Raw genomic sequence first — 21,010 nt, 5'->3', positions numbered from 1 at the left:
TTTTGTCATCCACACCTCAGCACTGAAAATGGGACGGATAACATGTGTATTGTCAGATTCATTCCAGGTGCTCTACTCTCCCTACACCACCTTGTTAAATTCGGGCAGACACCTCAAGAGTTTATCTGAACATAAACAAAACTCTACTGCCTAATCAGTAGCTGAAACACTCACAAGGTTCACATCTTTCTTTCCAACAGGATAATCAGATATAAATATTCCCTCAATAATTTTCTTCTAGCCAGAAGCTACATTCTCTGATGGTATGTGAAGACTTTAACCAATCCCATAAGATCCTGTATCTTATCTGCAAATTTCATTAAAAATACTTAAAATATCTGCCTAATATTAGACTTTGTAAGTAGTGTTAGCTCTGGTAGTAGTGGCTTCATCTGTCACAGAGACAGCACAGGATCATACTTAGCAGCCTAGCAGTGGAGGTATTTGCATTCGAAAATAAACACATCCTTTTTGAAATGTGTGCCCCACACAAAAAAAAAAAAAAAAAAAAAAAAAAAAAGTCAGGGAATCTTACTTTAGGAATCTCACTTTAGTGAATTAATGAAACAGTAATAAGAAAATACACCCTTTTTTCCTCATTGCACCTATTACACAAAGCATAAAAACTATACATGAGGTCCCTATACCTGAGGCTGTGTGTTGTGTGTTCAGTTTTGGGCCACTCACTACCAGAAGGACATTGGGGTGCTGGGGCACGTCCAGAAAGGGGTAACAAAGCTGGGGAAGGGTCTGGAGCACATGTCCTATGAGGAGAGGCTGAGGGAGTTGGGGTTGTTTAGCCTGGAGAAAAGGAGCCCCAGGGAGGACCTTATTTTTCTCTATACGTGAGAGAAGGGAGTACCAAGTAGGAGCTGGTCTCTTCTCCCAAGCAACCAGGGACAGGACAAGAGGAAACAGCCTTAAGTTACCCTACAGAGGTTTAAGTTGGATAGAAACAAATATTTCCTCATGCAAGGTATTGTTAAACATGGGAACAGGCTGTCCAGGGGAGTGCTGGATCCCTAACCCTGGAAGTATTTTAAAAGGTATGGATGTTGCACTTAGGATGTTGCACATGTTGCATGATTTAGTTGTGGGTTTGACAGTGCTGGGTTAACAGTTGGACACAATGATCTGAGAGGTCTTTTCCAACCTAAATGATCCCATGATTCTCTTTTATCTGTTGATCCACAGCCCACTGACTACTGTATCTCATGCTTTTTTTATTAAGAAGCTGGAGGGGAAAGCTGTCCATTAGATTTGTGAGACAAGGTGCTCATTGGGTCAAAGACTCTCTGTGGGGAGTAGAGGTCTGCCCCCAAGCACTTACCTTTTAGATTCCAGGCTGGAAAAAAGCAAAGACTCTGGGGATCAGGACAAACAACTGGGGTGAAGATCAAAGACCAGATTTTTATATAGTGTCTGCTGTAACCTGGGAAGACACTAAAACTGAAAACAGAGCTTGAGGAAAGGACCTGTCCTTCAAGGAGCAATGGTTAAGAGAAATAGCTGTTTTCAAAGCTTTTCATTTCTGTTCTTCTGTAGCAGACTTCAACTATCTCAGTTTCAAACCTAATGTATTCAAAGCTGGTCCAGTAAACAAGGTTTTTGATACTTGATGGCCTTTCACACCCACTGGAGGAGAAAGGTGCAGGCAGCTCCTCCTCGGTGCTTTGGCTTATTGTGCATTCTGTCTCACTTTGATCAGCAGGCTGTGCCCACTGCTAACCACCCCTGCCATCTCCACACTGAATCCTGACAGGCCAACCTTCCTTCTGCAGAGCAGCTCCTGCCCCGTCTCACGTCCCCTGGCACAGGACCTGCCTGTCAGGAGCAGCTCTGCGACATTCCCTGGAAACTGTTCCAGCCTTGCTCTGTGCTCTGCAGTAAAAACCCCGGCCCCTCTGAGCCAGACAATCTGATATTTCACTCCAATGCAGGGGCTAGGCATAGCCTTTATCTCTCCATTAAAGATGCCTTTATTCTTTTTAAATTAAAAACTCTAAAATATTGATTCACATCAAGCAAAACTGCAACAGGCATTCTAAGTCTAATATAAAATATTATTCAAAGACTAAAAACTTTTTCATGAATAAGCTTTCTGCACACTCGAGAGCAAAATATGACATTCTGAACCCAAAAGTAATATAAATCTTTGAGAAAGACAAATTTCCTAGTCAGCAAAAATTTGTTGAAGTTGTATACTTTTCACAAAGAAATTAAATCACTGAGCTGCTCTGGAATCCTTTATAGCTAATAATTAAAAATCTAAAATCTTATTTTCATCCTGTAATAAATATAGCTAACAATCGAGATAGATGAGAAAAAACTAGAAAGGTTTGTTGGATGATTTAAGTTGAAGGAGTTACTACATCAATATTTTGTACTCTAAAAATGGCATGCATCATTAAAAAAGAAGACTTTATAATTAATATGTTTTCATACAACCTACCTTATTTCCCCTGAGATTACTAACCAAACCCTTTTAAAAATCGATTAGTTCAAGCACTTAGCCTAGTACCACTTTAGAATGTAGCAAGACAGATATTAGCTGAATTTAAAACTACAGCAACTTTATTTTTAATTACTTTCCAAAATGCCAGATTTACATGTTATCAAATACATTTCCATGGCAGAACTGACCACTAAGCATTTTTGGACAGGGCAAGAAAAATTAATTATATTCTTTCTAAAAAATTCACTTAGCATTCAGAGCACCTGCATTGTTGTCAGGGATAATAAATGTGGTTAAACTTGTATAAATTTCGCTATATTAACCAGTACAATAACTCAATAGCTTTGTTGAACTGAGCTGACGCCATACATTGCAACACTGTAGTACCCAAGCATAATGTAGGGGAGTGCTAGAAAAAAAGTATGATTTTCAAAGGGAAGAATTGCAGCCTGCCAAAGACAAATTCACCTTCTTAAGTTGCCAGTAAAAAGGACATTTCTGGAACTGAGACATTTTAACAAAAAAATGTTAATCATACATCATGCACTGCTAAGGCGTAGCAATACGATTGTCCTGCTTGTGCTAATATATTAGCTCTCAGGGTCTGGCTGTTTTTATTAAGAAAAAAATTGTAGCAGAACATGGTTTGTGTTTTGAGGCACTGCAGTTGGCTGAACCTGAGGGAATTGTGCAGTATCCCAAAGCCATTCCACAGCAGGCTTATGAAACAGGAAGGGTGTTGGGTCCGTACAACAAAGTCATACAGCTAACAATTGACAGCTGCATCCTGAACAAATAACAAAACATAAATAGCAGTATTTCTAGGTAAAAGATTTTTTTCTTTTATTGAGTTGAACTTCCAGACTCCAGAGAGCTGTCTAGGCTGGCAATAAAGCACCCCAAACATCTCTGAGAAACCTGGTGCATGTCAGGAGGTGCATGCCATGAGACAGGAGGACCTGGCCCTGGAGATCCTTTATGGGTGCTCCAGTTCATCCAATGGGAATTTGCTCAGTGCAAGAGAAGGAGATACTGAAAGCACAGGCCTGATGTGTCTCTGAAGTTAGAGAGTGCAAACCAGAGCATCATGGCTCACCTAGAAGAAAGGGAAGGACTATGGATATCTGCAGAGGACAATTTCTCCTGCTTAGTATTGTCTTTTATAAAAAAATATGCCCCTCTCTATGGTGCTTCTCTGTCTGTTGACTATAGGTGATGCTTAGATGAGGAGAAAAGGTGATTTGCCGGCATTTAGAAAATACTGAAAGAGACCTCACTCTGAACTAAGTTTTGCATTTTTCCAAAAGGGTATGCAAGATTCACTGGAGCAACACCCAATCTCTCCACCTTAAAAATACAGTTCTTAATAATCAGACAAGAGTGCTTGAGAACCTCACTGCTAAAGTGCAATGCAGATGATGTGCAAACAAGAACCAAGAATGGGGATATGTGGTCTTTGTTGTTGACTCAGTCAATAAAGATTCATAATTTAGAAACAGTGGAGTCAAAAATGAGGACTGAAAATGAAGTGACATATATGTTTATTAGAATGCCTGGTCAAACTTGGCACATCTCATTACTCATTCCTAGATAATGTTCAAAAGTTACAAATATCATGAAGGGAGAAAAATACCCAGGGACCTTGAGTCAGCTGATATGAAAAAGGTAAGATATTGAAGGAGGGTTGCAAGTAGAGAAACATATGAAATGATGCCAAGAAATTCAGAGAATGAGGAGAAGGCTGAAGTATGAGAAACCATTTACAGGAAAGTTTCTTATTGTTTTAAAAAATCCATCTCAATTAGTATAATACCTCTTTGAAGTGCCGCAGCAAAAAATATTTTGTGGTGAGGCAGATTGCTACTGCTGTCTGGGAGGCACTGTTGAATGATTTCTTTATTTATGTTATGGCCATGAGGAGTGAGATCAAAAATATTTCCATTCACAGGCAACACATCCTACATTAAGATGTAACACAGCCATTTCTGAGGCAAAACATTCCAATTGCCTTGTAAGACATGGTGATGCCTTATGATAATTCACTAATTGAAATTCTAGGAATAACTGAAATAAATTATTCCAGGGATTAGTTCAGCTATAGGAAACTGACAAAAGAAAGTAAAGATCAAGTCTTGTATCAGTCTACCCAAGTAGAGGTTCCTTCTTTCTCTTTTATATGGAAGACTGATATATATTGTATCTATCAGTGTTGTAGCTGAGCATCTTTTACCATAGAAAATTTGAATATAATGTTGACAGAAGAAAAACACTACATAACAAGTCCTTTTTCCTGCAGCACAGGACTCAAACCATTATCATCAAATCTTAGCTTTGTCCTATAACCAGGACAAGGAAGGCCCTGGTTTAAGCTTTAGATAAATCCAAATACTTTGGTCAGAACTTGGCCCATTCATCATGTAGTCCCCAGCTCTGGGGAAAATAAAAGATGAGGAGAAAAATTCCTCATCTGAGTAGCAAAGTGTCTGGAAAGTCAAGATACCTGTCTCTTCCTTCCATGTGGGAAAGCCCCCTAAGCTCTTTTTTCCCATCTCTTTCCCTTCCAGGCCCAAGAGGAGCCCAAGAAACTACAATTTGTCCTCTTCTCAAGGAGTGGGTAATGTAAGGTACCACAGGAGGACCTGTGGAATAACAATTCCTGGGTGCTTAAAGGTAGGCAGATAGACAGAAATGAGACTAGGGACCAGAACTGCATTTCCCTAAACCTATGGTGAAGAAATAACATTATTTGTAGAATTATAGCACACATGCATGCGCATATATCCATACACACACAAACCACAGCATGGGCAGAGTGAGTTCAAAAATTAACAACAAACCCAAAACATAATATACTCTTTTAAAAAACAAACATTCATATATGGGGGCCAGTCTCAAATTATGGGCCCTGATTCATGATTTTTGAAACTTTGGTATTAGCAGCACAGCCCTTCATGCTGTAATTACAGCACTCTTAATTAGATTGGGAGATTGCTCCAAGATTCCTGAGACAACTTCTGCAGCAAATATAGACACCCTCAAGGCAGTCATATACATTTATGGAAACAGCAATTTTAATAGCAGCTATAAATGGATCAAGAGGATCTGATGACATCATCACAATGAAAAAGTATTTTTGACACCGTCATATGAAAAATTATTTTAAAAGTGAGTCTTTTTTTTCCACTACATCAAAACACACTGATGTGATTTAAAATCATGCTTGAGGGAAATAAAGGCTGTTTCTTCACTCATCTAGTAGATCTAGATAGAAGTTTATTAGGAAGTTGTTACCCCAGAAATAGATCTGCACACCCTTGTTGGACCAGTAGGAAGCTATTAAATGCAACCTTGACACGGCATTCTTTGCTTCAGTTGCTCCATGCATGAGGTTACTAGTTTATATGATGAGATTTTAAGCACATTGCTTTATGCTCTTCTTGTTTTCCATTTCTTTCCTAGTGTCCACTTTGCTAGAGACTAACTTGGTTTTAGCAAATATGAAACAAAGGTTGCATTGCCTTGCCAAATTCCCTCCCACCAAATTACTGAATTACTGAAGGCAGTCCCTGTTTCAGTAGACCTTGGTTGTTTTGCTTGACCTCCAGCAGGTGTCCAATTAAGTCTGAAAAATTTATATGATATTCCCTTTCCATTGATAGTTCTAGCATTAAACTGATGAGATCTCTAGAGAAAGATCATCAGTGTTACACCTTTCATCTTTAATTACACCAGCTGAAGATGAATGAATGTACCAGAAGGATCCCAGCTGGGAAGTAGCACGCTTATTAGATAGTTGATAATTTAATATACACTCTGAATTCTGATTATTTTCTTAAAACATCTGAAGAGCTTTCAAGACTGTAGTACTTATTCAGCTGAACATAGACTGTGCCCTTTTCCTTTTAAGAAATGCTGCTCAGATGTAGGCAAAGAACTGTGAGCATATAGAACAAAGAATTTTAGACAAGGTGAGTCAAAGGTCCTGGTTAATGCATTCAATCTGTTGTTTCCAACAATTTTATATACATCTAAGAGACCACATAGAGAAGCAGAGCAGAAGACTCCTAGAGGACTCCCTGGAGTCTCACCATAGAAGAAGACTCAGTCCCTCTGCTCCGATGCTGTGGCTCCAGCTCCTCCTCATGTATTTTAGTCCTGAGAATGCTTCATTGAAAATGAAATGCTAAATGAGCTCAACTTCAGAGTGAATCAGAGCAAAACAGACTTGCTAGGTAGAGTCTGTAATATAGATACCTAATATTAAGTCTCAGCCACTAGAGGTTGAGAGCTACTTGCCTGGACCTCTTGTAGACTGTTGAGAGCAATAGGTCTGGAAATAACTCCTTTCATCTTCATAAAGAGGTAATAAAAAAGATCAGATAGTACTGCAAAAGTACCATGCTTAGGGGGCAACATGAATGTTGCTGAATTATTTCTGTATTACACTCTTAAAAGATACCCAAGTCTTGCTCAAAGCCAGACACAGTTAAGTAAAAGTACTGGATTTTGTTCAGATGTCTCAAGCTAAGTAAAAGCATTGTAGCAGGATGCTCTGCCTAAGCAAGGATACAGCAGCTCAAAACTTGCATCTGTTTACAGGTTGATGGCTTGAGCAAGAAGAGTTTGCCCTTTGTTGGAGCAAGGAGGGTCTGCTGATTTTAGTGTTGGTGAATGCTGAAATCAGTTTGACCAAACCATCAGGCCCCACCACAAGGATGTGCAAGACATGCTCCCTGAGGCTGGGACCAGTGAGGAAATACAAGCACTGATACAAAAGTGAGTCAGAAGTGTTTGGCAGTAAAAACCACAGAGCTGCTAATAATTTCTTTCAGCACAAAGCTTTTTTTGCTGAGTAAATCTGACAAAACATAATCTTAAAAATATGTATGGCTGACAGTCCATCACTTTATACTCTAGAAGGCCAGTCCCACTTTGCATGGTGAGGCCCTTGAGCAGACATCCCTAAGCTGTGTGATGGTCCTTCCCTTGAGTGGGGGTGCCCCTAAGCTCATTTCTTTAGGCTGAGATAAAGAGATTTGCTCACAGTCATTAATAATTGGTTTTTCTAGTTTTAATATAATTGCATTAATATAATTGCTTCAATATTGCTTCAAAAATAGCACTATACTGGTAGTTATACCATACTGCATAGTAAATAATTCTGACTAAGTTCTTTTTTTTGGTCTAATTATTATAATTTTTAATTAACTCAAATAAATAATTCATTTTATTTATATAAATATATCTGAGTGGCCATCTTTAATCCTGCAGGAAAAAGTTTTGTAAAAGCTCAATTACACCTGTATAATCACTTAGACGTGAATTGCTGACCTAGCCTGGGAAGCTCCAGTCTCACCAAGGCTCCTCTCTGAGAGGAGTTACAAAAGCAAGGAGGTCCTTTCTGCACCTCGTGACTCAATGGGAGCAACTTCTCTAACAAATTCTGTCTGAAGCTCCCACTCTGCCCCAATCACATTGTTTTATTTGAGTAAACTCACTGGCATACAAGCAGTGCATTTTTCAGTTTTTCAGGGCTTGCCTTGGAAGGGAAAAGGTACAAATGATAGCCTGGCACCTGTGCTTTGTCCTTCTAGACTCCAGTGCAGTCCAACTGAGCTGTTGTAGAAAGCATATCCTCCACAACAGAAACTAAATCCTAGGTCTTCCACTTACTTCTATTCATGGGTAGACACAGCACAGAACAGAGATAATTTGAAACAATTATATGGGAAGCTTGAGAAGTCCTTCCACTGGGCATATTCTTAGGCTGTATTCTTATTTTCTTATTAATTTGCTGCTTCTTGTTCCAAAAGGAGCCAACTCACAATACCAGGCAAAATCCTGCTTAAGGATCAAATACATTGAAAGAAAAACATCCACTGAGACCTAAAAAGAAAGTCATGAGTAGCACTAAGGTCTCACAATTTTTTGATAGGTTGCATGATTCTGTAAACATCAAATCCAGCCATAATATTCTTTTACTTGTCTTGGACAGAAATTACAATCATTTTACCAAGTATTGGCTAGTAGGATTGTGTAGTAGTAAAAAATTATCAGAAAATATTGACTCTTCTTTCTGCCCTGGAAATCAAAGAACATTGTGACATTTAAAAAAATATTGTGATGTGTGCTTCATTTAAATTCTAAAGAACTTGAAAGTAGACATTGTCCAGTGCCATGTTCAAAGTAATCAGATGTAATATTCGTAGTTACTTTGAGAAACATGAAATGAGACCCTACACAGATGCACAGCAAGATTTACAGAAACATATGCACACAGCCACAAGTGCCTTACACACTTTTTTTTAATACAGAAAGAATCTATTCTGTTATTTCAGATTCAGTCTGTTATCAATTAAAAATGTTTTACAGCTCAAACACAAGATCAGTCAACCAAGGGGCTTGGTAAATGTGTTATTTATATAGTTATTTGTTAAAATGAGCTTCACTGCATTAGAGAATGTTAAGACAAATTGTTGTGCCCTTTAGATTCATTAGAGATGACAAAATACTAAATAAATCTTAAATAAGTATTCACCTTTCATCACACAGGAACATAAATGGTTAGATCTTATCAACAGGGTACTCTTTTTAATCTTCCTTTATTAACCATAGAAAAAAAATTGCTGTTTTTCCTGCCTTCTTTTTTTAAAAAAGTCAAATAATTCTTGGCATAGCAGGGGAGAGTTAAAGAAGATCATCTTTCAAGTGAGGAGCAAATCAATCTCAGTGAAGGAAAGCCTAACCAGCCTTACTGACTCTGGCCTGCCAGGTACTGTCTCAGAGAGAGACTTCAGTGAAGTGTCAAAGGCAAACCAGCACTTTATAGTGCACAAGCAAGGAGTGCATTATCTTATCATCTGGTTTTATAACTTCCTGCTTCATTGTGCTGCAGATTAAAAAAAAAAAAAGATATAAATGTCATCTTCTGTGTCATTAACCTAAAATCTATTAGAATTTTATTAGAAAATAAGTAGCAAGACAGTACAGCTACATTTCCTCCCTTATGCTGTGCTAAATTGCTTGTGAAAGTGATATATTACAACTCTTACTCTACATCTATTGCAAAACATGGAAGAGAAGCCCACATACTGTGTACATTAAATGGTAATGTTAAATTGGCAATGAAGCAATGCACATCTCCTTAAATCTCCAAACAGGTTCTACAAATTTCCCTTTTGAAGGATGAAGATAAATAAAGAAATTGCTTCCACCTAGGACTAAACAAATGATACCAGTAAGATTCCTTGTTGATATACCCAGGTCACAAGCTATTAACCTTTTTTTAAAGATAACTTTTTTTGAAGAATAACCAAAAAAGAAAGTGCTCTTGTATTTCTCTGCTCAGGGCAGGCAGCTCCTTTATTATTAAAAGTCAGAAGTCTTCAGAAAGAAAATAAATTTCTGAGCCAATAATTTAGAGTCTATGAAAAGTTATTAAGGTTTCTGCAAAACAGAAAATGTCTCAGTTCATTTGGGTTTTTTAATCATACATATTGGAAAGCAGAATTCAGGAGGGATTCAATTTATTCCTGAGTAACTGGTCAGCACAAGGTTAAATAAAGAGGCAAGTTATATGTGGACTCCAGGCTCCCTCTTTAAGGGTCAGTTTTACCCCGAATGGAGCACACAAAGAAACTGCAAAGGGTAGATCAAAAAGACAAAACATTACATCAGCAAGTAGCAGGCTTAAGCCTCTCTTGGGAGCTGCTTGCTCACAAGTAAATTTGGCACCTTGAAATTTAGCCATTCTCCCAGAAGGACACAGGTAGCCTCTGTAAAGATCCCATTTCTAATTCTCCTGCTGCCATAGCTGTGGATTGTGATGATAGTCCATAAAGCATTCAAGATGCACAAAAGAGCACCAGGAGAAATTAAAGCTCTTCAGGCTGGAACTGCTGTTGCAGAATATAACTCACTCATCCAACACTGGCTGCTGCTTTCCAGCCTTTGGAGATTTGAGCATGTGTGGTGGGACAGGGATTTCAGAAATTGAAGCAGCCTGCAGGTACAAGCTGAACCAGCACATTCTCAATCCAGTCTTAGCTCAGTTTAAACTGGGACTAAAATCCTTCCAGCTTGGATCCAAGTTCAAGACTATAATTAACATGACTGGGCCCAACAATCCCTTGGAGAATTTAACACTGCAAAAAAAGCTGCATTTAGAAATAGGAATGTGACAAAGGCACGTGACAAAGGTAAAGCATCCAGGCCCAGCTCAGTCAGAGGGATAACCCCAGCTCCCCCAGCAGCACAGGCACTCTTCACACCTGCAGCACAATGCCACAGGGTCCTCTTACCATTCACATCTGACTTGAGAGGATGGAGAGGTGCTGCAGCACTGTGTGGGTGATGCTGTGCTGTAGAAATCAAGCAGAAGCATGAGAAAAAAAACTAAGCTCTCTGCTACCTACATATACCCCAGATGTACAGAAACTCATACATTCTACAGTGATGCACCCCACAAGACTGCCAGGGTTCAAAAGATATATAAAGGGCTCTGCTGTACAAAAATGTGTTGTTCCATGTTGTAAAACAAAGACCAGAATAGAGCCAAGTGAGCACAAGAAGTACCTGAACTGATAAGTACCCAACTACCAAGCATATTGGCCTTGAATCATGGTGCAGAAATGAGGGCTATTCCTGCCCACACCAGGGCTGGGGAGAGGCAGAGGAGGGTTAGGAGCAGGAGAGCCTTCACATGATGTGTCCTTATATACCCTAGAAAGTTTAGACAGCTCTTGTGCTCAATAGCACCCCAGCAGGGATGTTCCTTTATGGTCAGCTCAGCATTCTGAAGGGGTAACTGTTTGCTGGTTCAGTCACAAACTGACTATAATGATTTCAAAGTTAAAGTTTTGTGTCTGTCTCAGGTAAAAAATCCCAAGATTTGAATCGGTAATATGCTTAGAATTAGTGTTAGGTTTAGCTGATTGTTAAGAAATGAGGGGATAAATACCCCCACATATGGAAAATTGCATCAATTTTTCTTCAGCGTTAACAAATTGTACAGATTGTCTTTGTCCAGAGACAGAAAAAACAACTGGTTCTTCAAAAGTACTGGTATTGCTGCTACTGTCAGAAAGGCTGTTGGTGAGCACTCTTCATCAAAGGACATTTCATGTTTGCATCCACACCCTTCACATTCTGCTGCCAAAGCAATGTCAGCCTGGGCTCATATGCCTTTAAGGCAACTTTAACTTGGGAACATTTCTTCAAAAGGCACTAAAAATGATTTACATTTTTCCTTACTAAATCAGCATTTTTGCTATCATTTGTGTCAGTGTCAGCTTCCTCTCATTCTTCACCTGTATTCTGGCCTCCCTTTCCCCTCCCTTGTGTGCTCCTGAATACCACTTGCATGCCAAGAAATCCATATTGATGAATGCAAAGTTTTTTTGGCTTATTAGAGAAAACGATATTATGCAGCCTCCTATGCAACCTGCACTAAATTTTTTTCTAATATTGGCTAACATCTTTCATGAATAATTTTTCTGAATAGGATACTTCCTTTACAAATGGCAAATACCCCAGATTTGGACTTTTTTTTTTGTCAAGCAGTTAATGCCAAGATGACAGAAAGTGGCACACTGTGGCCTCTACCCTGCCAGGAGGAGGCTGAGACTTGATGTAGAATTTTGGACTTGGAAAAAGCACTCAGATACTGTGGTGATTATTTCACACTGATTACTGTTCTTTACTTTCTATTTTCCCTGACTGGTTAACTTTCCCATTCATGTGCCTCTTCCATCAAGGTAAATTATTAAACAATACATTTAGTTTTCTTGAGGGCTGTTGGTTTGGTTTGGGGTTGTTTTCCCTTTCCCAGAAATACATTTAAGTCACCTTGCAGCAGTGTGCAGCAGCAATCACAGTGCAATTTCAGGAGGAATTAACGGCAAGAATTGCACATTATTCATATCTCACAGAACTTGATAATAAGTTATTATTCCTCACCCTCAAAGGACAAACTGAGCCATGAGAAGTGATTGCTGAGATATCCCAGTGCTTTTGCAGGCACAATGGTGTGAATGTTTCCAGTCTGGCTCAGCATACTGTCTTCACTTACATTTACTGCCAATGCCAAGCACACAACATGAGGGCACTGAAGTCCTTTCAGATGTTGGTGACTCACACTCTCTAAATACGTCACATGCCCCGTCAAATCCACCTTCCCAAAGAAGGCACCAAATGCCATTAGATGAAGCAGATGTTTCTAGGCAACCTGACCATGACTGTGAAGTGACCCTCATCTATTTTGGATTTATCAAATCATCAAAGGCTCCTGCTCCTGCCAATAAGACTTGGGACAGGCGATTCAAAGAGGTCATTATATAATGACCAGCTGCCTGAGCCAACTGAGGCAGAAAATGCTGCCTACAGGGGATTGGGGCTCTTCCTGAGGGAAGAGGATCTCCCAGGAGCCAAGGGGACACAGAACAGCCAGTGTCCTCTTCTACCAGGGTGCTGACCCACCACATCTGAGAGGACGGAGCCAGTGACTGTGGCAGCCATCAGCCAGCCAGGGACCATCAGGCAAAGTGAATGAGTCAGACCTGGAGTCTATGCAGGAAGAACTTTCTGGGAGCAGGGGGAGGCAGGGATGGGGATCTGACAGGAGGACAGATCTGAGATCCCTCCAGAAAATCCCATCAGGAAGTCAAGACAGAAAGACTTTGAGCAACATTCAACATTTCTGAGTCAGAACTGGGGACCTGTACTGAAATGAAACTCCTTATCCATAGGCAGGGCATGCAGGGGTGATAATGGCAACAGAGGCATTTGGATGCTCTTATGGCCCTGACAGCATCTTTCCCCTTTTAAAGGACAGTAAATACCAAGGTTAACCATAGCCAGCTTCCACAATGCTTTCTTATTGTACACACACCAGAACACAGATAATCACAAACATCTGGAGGGTAGCAGCTCCAGTCAGCCACCTAACACATCATACTAAGTCAGATACCAGATATCAACCACAGGGTCCAAAATAGATATTAAAGCAAAAAAAAAAGCACTCAGCCTTTGCAATTTTATTCCCAAAAATTCCTGGATGTCCAAGATCTAGCAATACAACATGTTACCATAGAAAATCTATAGCTCACTTACTAAGCAAAGATGCCTGATCTGCAACCATGTAAGTCCTGATTACGTCAAAATGGCAATGAGGAATACAGAGAGGGCAGTACTCCCAGACATTACTCAGTAACCTATCAGGAGTGTTACATATGAATTATGTTGTGAAACAAGAGGTTGGAGGTGAAACAAACTAGCTGATAAAGAAGCATTGTAGCAGTTCATTAGAAATGTGGGCTGTGTCAAGCCCCTTACTGTAATTACGAATGGAATGGCTTCTATAGATATGAGGGAGAAATGAAAGCAGATGATTGCACAGAAAAGAATCTTTATGGAGTGCTCAGGCACTAAGAACTTCTCAGCCAACAGTCCTTTTCTGCTTGAGTGCTATTTCCAAATGCTTTATATTTTGTTCTCAGAGACTTACACAATCAAAACCTGGGATTAAGATGATGGTTCCACGTCAGGCAAGTACCTAAAAGCAGTTTTAAATCCCTGGATTAGGCACATTCTTTTTCAAAATTTATTAAGCATCTGGTTTACCAAATAATCACCACAAACAACTCCAAACTGTCAGTAGGGAGGAAAATATTTTGATACCTAACTTATCCTGTTATCTTTGAGAATTTTATAGCACTATGCTGCCTTACCAATTCTGGTGTAAACAGGGACAGCACCCCAAAAAAAGGCAAAATCAGCAATTAACTTGGGCAACAGACCCTGAAAAGTGCAAATTTCCTATAAAATCAGGAGTGCTGCTGTCATTGTGGAGGGGTGAGACTGCTTGGAGCAAGCAACTCCACAGGCTCAGCTGCTCCCCAGGCTCTGGTCTGCATCTCCCCCTGTTTCCTCACCCTCCCTTCCCCACCCTCTCTCTCTTTTCAGAAGCCACCTGTCCTCCTGGGGGCAAATCCTGCTGTGGCTGACGCTGCCCAGAAGACCAGAGCAGGTTCTTGGAGTGACAGGAAAGAATCACTACACTGAGTTTGGTGGAAATCTGCTGATGCAAAAGCAGCCTTCAGTGATGCCATGCAGCATGCTGCTGTAGCCCCAGTAATAACTGACTTGGCAAAATTCTTTTCCAGACAATCTAGCTCAAAAATGGCAAACAGACTCTCTTTCTGTGTTGTTTACCTGCTAGGAAGCAGGGAATAAATGAAGCATGTAGGTGCATGTGCACAACTTTTGTATATTGGGAAAGTTACCTGTCCTTCACTTTCTCATTTATTAAACTCTTACTTTGACAGGTTCTTGCACACATGCTTGGACAATTTTTAGAAGTATCATCAATCTAAGTACAGCTGAGTTGCTCTCTCACCTCCCTATCCAGACTTTGACTGAACAGTTTCTTTTAATAAATGAGTGATATGGTTGGGTGTTATCAACCTACTGTAACATTTAATAGATATTCATAACATATATTAATCATGAGCAAGTTTACAAAGAATTCAATCCTGCAAGGTGTGGAGAACACTCGAGTCTCCTTGAAATGAGTGAAAGTAGAAAGGGTGAGATTTTTGTCCTTCCAGGTTCTGCATTACAAATGCCAAGTCGTCCTTCTGGACATTAAAAATGTGAGCACGGCTTTCTGAAGCAATGCATGTGCTGTTTGGTTAGTTTGTTTTACAGGTACCCTGTTCATTGTAGACAGATAATCTGGGTTTGTTTTAAAATTTTTACTACAAACAAAAAGCCTTCCATCAAATTCATCCCAAGTACAGAAGTCTGCTCTTTAGCAGAACTTTCTGCATTTTCCCTACTTGCTTTGAATCATAGCAATACTGTTTGCCCTAGAAACACTCACATAGAAAATGGCAGTGTTCACATTCCTTTCCACATGCAGAACTCAGAAAAACTTCATCAATTAAAAACCAATCAAGTACGTAAGAACAATAACACAGCTTCCTAAAGTCTAGCAACCTATTAAAGTGAAATACAGAATTACAATTAAGATTAATGGGAGACAACTAGAATGAATTTCAATCAGATCTATTTCAAATGCATGTGAGATCCTGTTCATCATTTATACGAAATTATCAAATCTAACCTCATTACTGTTATTTCTTCCCTATATTGGGATTTTAAAAATAAAGTTCCAATTCCTAACATGTTGAGACTTTTTTTCATGACAGGAAGATGGCACAGCTGCAATACACATAACTCTGTTCACTAGATATCCACCAATTTGTCTGGTTTGTGTACAGACATATTCTGACAGCTGTTCAGCCACTTCTTGACACTGTATTGTAATGTTAGATATTCCACAAAAGATTACAAAATATGCCACCCAAATTCTTTATACCACAGAAGATTATGTTCTTTTCCCCCATCCAGTATCCCAGTTCTGTAGTTCCTTCCCATCTTGAAAAATGTGATCTCCAGTACTATCTGCAAACTTGCAGCTTGGGTGGGGTAACCTGCTTTTTCAAACTGAAGAGGTTACAGGTAAGGTCTTATATCTCGGCAGATTATATTAATCAACAAACCTTTCATCTGAGAGGATAGGATTAACTAATGAGCACCTTCATCATAAGCAGTACTGAGTCATAAGCAGTCAAAAAATCTAAGTGATTTTCCAGTTACTTAATTCTTCTGAAAATTTCTGAAAGAATTAAACATGATAAGAAGCATATACTTTCTCTTACATCACCAGAGTTAGCGAAAAATCACTGGAAAACAATTGTGTCCTAGGAATGGCACTCCCCAATTTAGTACCTTCTCCATCCCCCAAACAAGACTTTCTGAATGCAGACACCACCTGCTTACTCCACACCCAATGCCCTCCCCCTTCCCACTCGGGGGATGGAGTTCAGAATTCTAGCCACAATAAGGTGAAATTTATAGGCTGAGATAGGAACAATTTACAGGAAACAGCAATGAGATAAGATAATGAACAGTGACACCAACAATGTTAATGACAAAAGCTATAAGATAAAGAAACAATTTACACAGAAAAATTGCAACAAAATACCAACCTTCTCCCAAAATGCCAGTCCCTTATTTCTGCCCCTGGCAAGTGCAAGATAGTATAGAATAGTATTATCCCCCTCGTGGCTGCTACTAAAATATTAACCCTGTCCTGCCCAAAACTAGTTCACCAACATATCTGTTTACTTTTTCAGACAGCAGGAGGCTGAACTTAAAACTAGGTATAAGCCTAGGAGTGGAATACTTGGGCAGCTGAAGGAGGTTACACTACAGCCCCTGACCAGTGTGACTAATTATATTCAAAAATATTTTACTTTTGCTTTTTCCGTAGTTATACTTTGGGCTCATTTGTTTGCAATGTTCTATGTTATAATTGTTTTGCCTCCATAGTCCATGATGAAATGTCAAATTAGATGATACTGTAAACTGGCAGAATATTTAAGAACCATGACAAAAACTTTCTTCACCCTCTTCTGCCTTCTATATGTAAATGTCTCCTTGTCTCCTTCAACACAATCTAAGCTATTTTAGGAGTTCTTTACCTCTGCACATGCTCTCAAATCTCATTATGCAAATCCAGTATGTGACACATAAGCAAAAATAAAATATATTCAAGTTATTAAATGCAAACCTGAATTCTTTAAAATAGGCGTTAGATATCCAATAATAGAAATTAGAACTGTTAACTGACAATCAATTTTCCAGCTGTCAGTTTAGCAAACAACAATGAAAGTTTTTTAATCAACTCAGTTGGCTACTTGATATTTCTTTCAACAAGAGGCATTCTTCCCATGACAGGTTATTGGAAGGAGGCATGACAAACCCCATATACATAGTAGAATGCCTGAAACAGGGCACATCCTGCTAGCAACAGCCCCTGGAGGATCCCAGCTCTGACACCCTGCAAAGGGGTCAAGCAGGAAGTAGAAGGTATCCCATGCTGAGTGAGAAAAGGAAATGGGGGAAACTGTAGTCACAGTGAGCAGAAAAAACAGGTGGTGGCAGTAGGCCATAGGATTGTTGATTTTGGTTTGTAATTACAACTGGCAATCATTTTCAACCACTGCTGCTTTTTTTAATTATTCCACTTTGATTGCAATTACTAGCCAAAATCAACAATCCTAGAATAGAGCTCAGAGTTTTCTGATGAAATGGTTAAACTCCCAAATGTTTTCACCCAGACCTACAAATCTGCAATTTAACAGGAAAACTTATTAACAAGAAAACTTTTTGGATCACAAGTTGTATGCCAATGTCTCCGTAGCCTAGAACCGTAAGAGTAAGAAGATTACAGTGAGGACAGTTGAAACTTTCTTTTGGAAGTTGAATTACAATCAGCAAAGGCAGCACTCACCAAAGTGCAAACAATTTCATGCACTGTCTTGCTGTAGAGAATAGTTTAAGGCAAATGAGTGTCTCAAGATGAACCAAAGCCTGAGGTTTTCCAAAGCAGTGACATTTTTTGAAAATATCATGTTGACTTCTACCTCATTGGAAACTGTGCTGTGTATGCAACAAAACTCATCAAATTTCTTAAGCATTTGCAAGTAGGGCAGGGGTATTTTGGAGTCTACCTACTAGGCTCAGCCAACACCACAGGCTCACACAGGATGCAAAAAATCCATTTTGAGCATGTGAGAGGTGATTGTGAGCATGTAAGTGGAATCAAGTCAAATTAATCTCTTTTTTCTGCTAAATAATATCTTTCACCTCACAGTTGCTCTTAAGGAGGAATCGCATATTGAAAGGACAGACTCAGCAAAAATGTTACAGAAAACCCTACTGAAATTACCTCAAGAGTACATCTAATCCTTCTCCTCACTGAACTATACCCAAGCCATGCCAGACAGACAAGTTCTTCACATGGAGATTCCATGATCTTTCACAGATTGTGCTAAAGCTTTCCTGTCTTTGTTCTCATTATATTATTCCTAACTTTCAGCGGGAATCCTCATTACACCAGTTAAAGCCTGTTATTTCTTATTCTATCAGTAGAATGTGAAAGGAACAGAGTTTTCCACCCTCCTTTTAAGTTGTGCACACTGTTATGTTCCATGCTATGTTCTTTCTCTACCTAACCATTCCAATTTCTTAAGCCTTTCTTCATAAATCACATTTTCTGCTCCTACAATTGTTGTTTTCAGTAATCTCTCCAGTTGAGCCAGGTATTTGTTAAAAGTTCGTACTCAAAACTGGGCATAATATTCTAAATGAACCTTTACCAAAACTTAATAGACAAGAAGATGATTTCAAATACCCTACAGGTAATACTCTTGTGTAACTAACCTATTAACTCCCAACAAAATCACTTTTTTCTTATCCTGTTCAGTAGATTACTCACTGTGACGGGAGATTCAGCCTAACCTCTTATTCTCCAGTGAGGAGGATACTCAATTATCCAGCCTCTTATTCTTTCTCTGTGGGTGTAAGAAGATTATTCCTGTCCAAGCATAATATCTTGAAATACTTCTTGTTGATCTGCTGCCTTAGACTGCATCTTTAATGTGTCAAACTCTTTCTCAAGACTAATCCTGTCCTACAGTATGCTCCTTAAATATTGATATCTAATGAAAGTTCACAAATAATACTGAAAAGTGATAGTGAGCTTTGAAAAACTTTTTAAATGCAGTTTTCCAAAAAGAGTGCAACTAGTCTTATTATAATCTGTAGAGTGATTTCTTAGCTAGTTTATGAAATGTCATGAGAGATAAAATCAGAATTTGTCAGGAGAAAGCAGAGTGTCATAGCCTGTTTCTTTCCTATCTATAAGGGTAGTTATTATTTAGTTCCAGAAGGAAATTAGACCACTGACATAACCTGATTTTGGAAAATCTATAATGGCTCTTAAGTCATCTCCTCATCATCCTCCAGATCTTTAAAGATACTTTGAATATTTGTTCCAGTATTACTGCAGAAACTAAAGCCTAGCAGACTACAGCATTGATTCAAACAGTGGTGTAAGAAGTGCAAGGTACATCATGGTACTTTCCAGTGCAATTCTGGTCAGCTGGAGAGAGTAGGTGCACAGCAGTCTGACTTGCAGCAGCCACTGGCATTTGGGGGTTGTATTGGAGCTTGTGGTTGTACATGTTCATAAGTGGAATGAGAGCTGGGATCATGTCACATGCCAAGAGCCACCATCAAAGACATCAGAAGAGCAGACAGCACTCCAATGTATGCCACAGCATCATCTCCCTTCTTCTCTTCATGTGCACATTGGAGGTCAAATGTAGACTGAAAGTGAGGTAATGATGCATTTGGTGGGTTACTGCACCCTGCACCTTGTGAGACACCCCACCCTGTCATACTTACCTGCAGCTGCCCTTGCTGCACCTGCTGATGACTGCCAGCCTGCCTTTGCCCAAAGCCCCAGGCAGACCAAGAGGTGGGCCAAATGGCTCCTTTGCTCTCTATTTTCTTCACAGTTCCTCGTTCTGTAAATAATGCAATCTCTCTCTCTACACCATGCCTCTCCCTTTCTCTGAGCAATGCAATTGGAGCTGTGTCAGAGCAGCTAGTCCTTTCTTTGCTCTGATTGAATAATAATGAAAGGATGGGAAACAAAGACTAGAAGCTTTTGAGATTAATCCCCCTTCTGTTCTCAGCTGTCAGACTTACTTATTTTTTCCCTTTTTCAGCTAAATCAGGTCATTATACTACAAATTTTTACTCTGAATGAAAGATTAAACTCAGGTATTTTATTTTCAACAGGGCATAATATTCAGCACAGAATAATTGGCTAGAGTTTCATCTGGATATTTGTATAGGGCCTCCTATCAAATTCCACTAAAACCTTACTGACTCTTTCCATTTTTTTGAATTCCTTAGGATCTTACTGTAGTAGAATCCTGGCAAATGGAATCTTTCACTCAATTATACCTATCTCTACATCTGAGATGTCATGTTTTCATGAAGCCTCTTTAAACAATCAAGAAAATGAAAAGGTCTTCAGGGTTACCTTGTAATAAAAACAGTAACAGAAAAGAAAAAAAATCTGTAACCTAAGTGTTTGTCCTTGACATAGTATTTATTTTTCTACAATGAGAAGGAAAAAAAGAGAAAGAAAAAAAAAGAAGGAGTAAACAAGAAAAGGCTTTCAGACTACATTTAACTGCTTTGAAGCCAACAATTAACTTACCACAGTTAAACCAGAAGGCCAACAAGGCATAAGGTCATCAAAACCAAGGCCCATTGAGCCAGTGTGTTTGGATAGATGCCATTTCCACTTTGTCAGTATGAAGAGTGCTATATTGAACAGAGAGAAGAGAGCTCATGCTGACATAAAATTAAAACCAAAAAACATCAGGTCTATTGTGGTGATCTCACGAGGAGCAGCTATGCATTAGTAAACTCTCTGGTGTGACTATTGAATCTACCTTGATGTTTCTTACTTTACTGATTACTTTATTGATAGTGTCTTTTTTTAAAAAGACATTATCACACAGGGAATGTATTTTCTCAACTGAGAAAAACTGGCTTTATGCCACTTCTGCTCTACCCAAAATCGACCCAACAGTAGCTTTGGGATTTCATTTAAAGAGAGATAGACAA

At 39.2% G+C, this 21,010-nt stretch overlaps 1 long non-coding RNA gene across 3 annotated transcripts in view; it reads right to left on the bottom strand.

Moving 5' to 3' along the window:
- LOC118685354 (uncharacterized) overlaps window positions 1-21,010 on the bottom strand; it is a 142,640-nt gene that overhangs the window by 71,048 nt on the left and 50,582 nt on the right. For all 3 annotated transcript variants that reach the window (XR_004979958.1, XR_004979960.1, XR_004979959.1), the window contains exon 3: window positions 20,598-20,704. This is a non-coding gene — a long non-coding RNA (uncharacterized LOC118685354). The remainder of the gene's footprint in view (window positions 1-20,597; window positions 20,705-21,010) is intronic.

Source organism: Molothrus ater, chromosome 3, assembly GCF_012460135.2.
Source record: "Molothrus ater isolate BHLD 08-10-18 breed brown headed cowbird chromosome 3, BPBGC_Mater_1.1, whole genome shotgun sequence".
Classification (NCBI taxonomy): domain Eukaryota; kingdom Metazoa; phylum Chordata; class Aves; order Passeriformes; family Icteridae; genus Molothrus; species Molothrus ater.
Note: the sequence above shows the minus strand (reverse complement) of the source record. Positions and strands in the feature narration are given on the sequence as shown.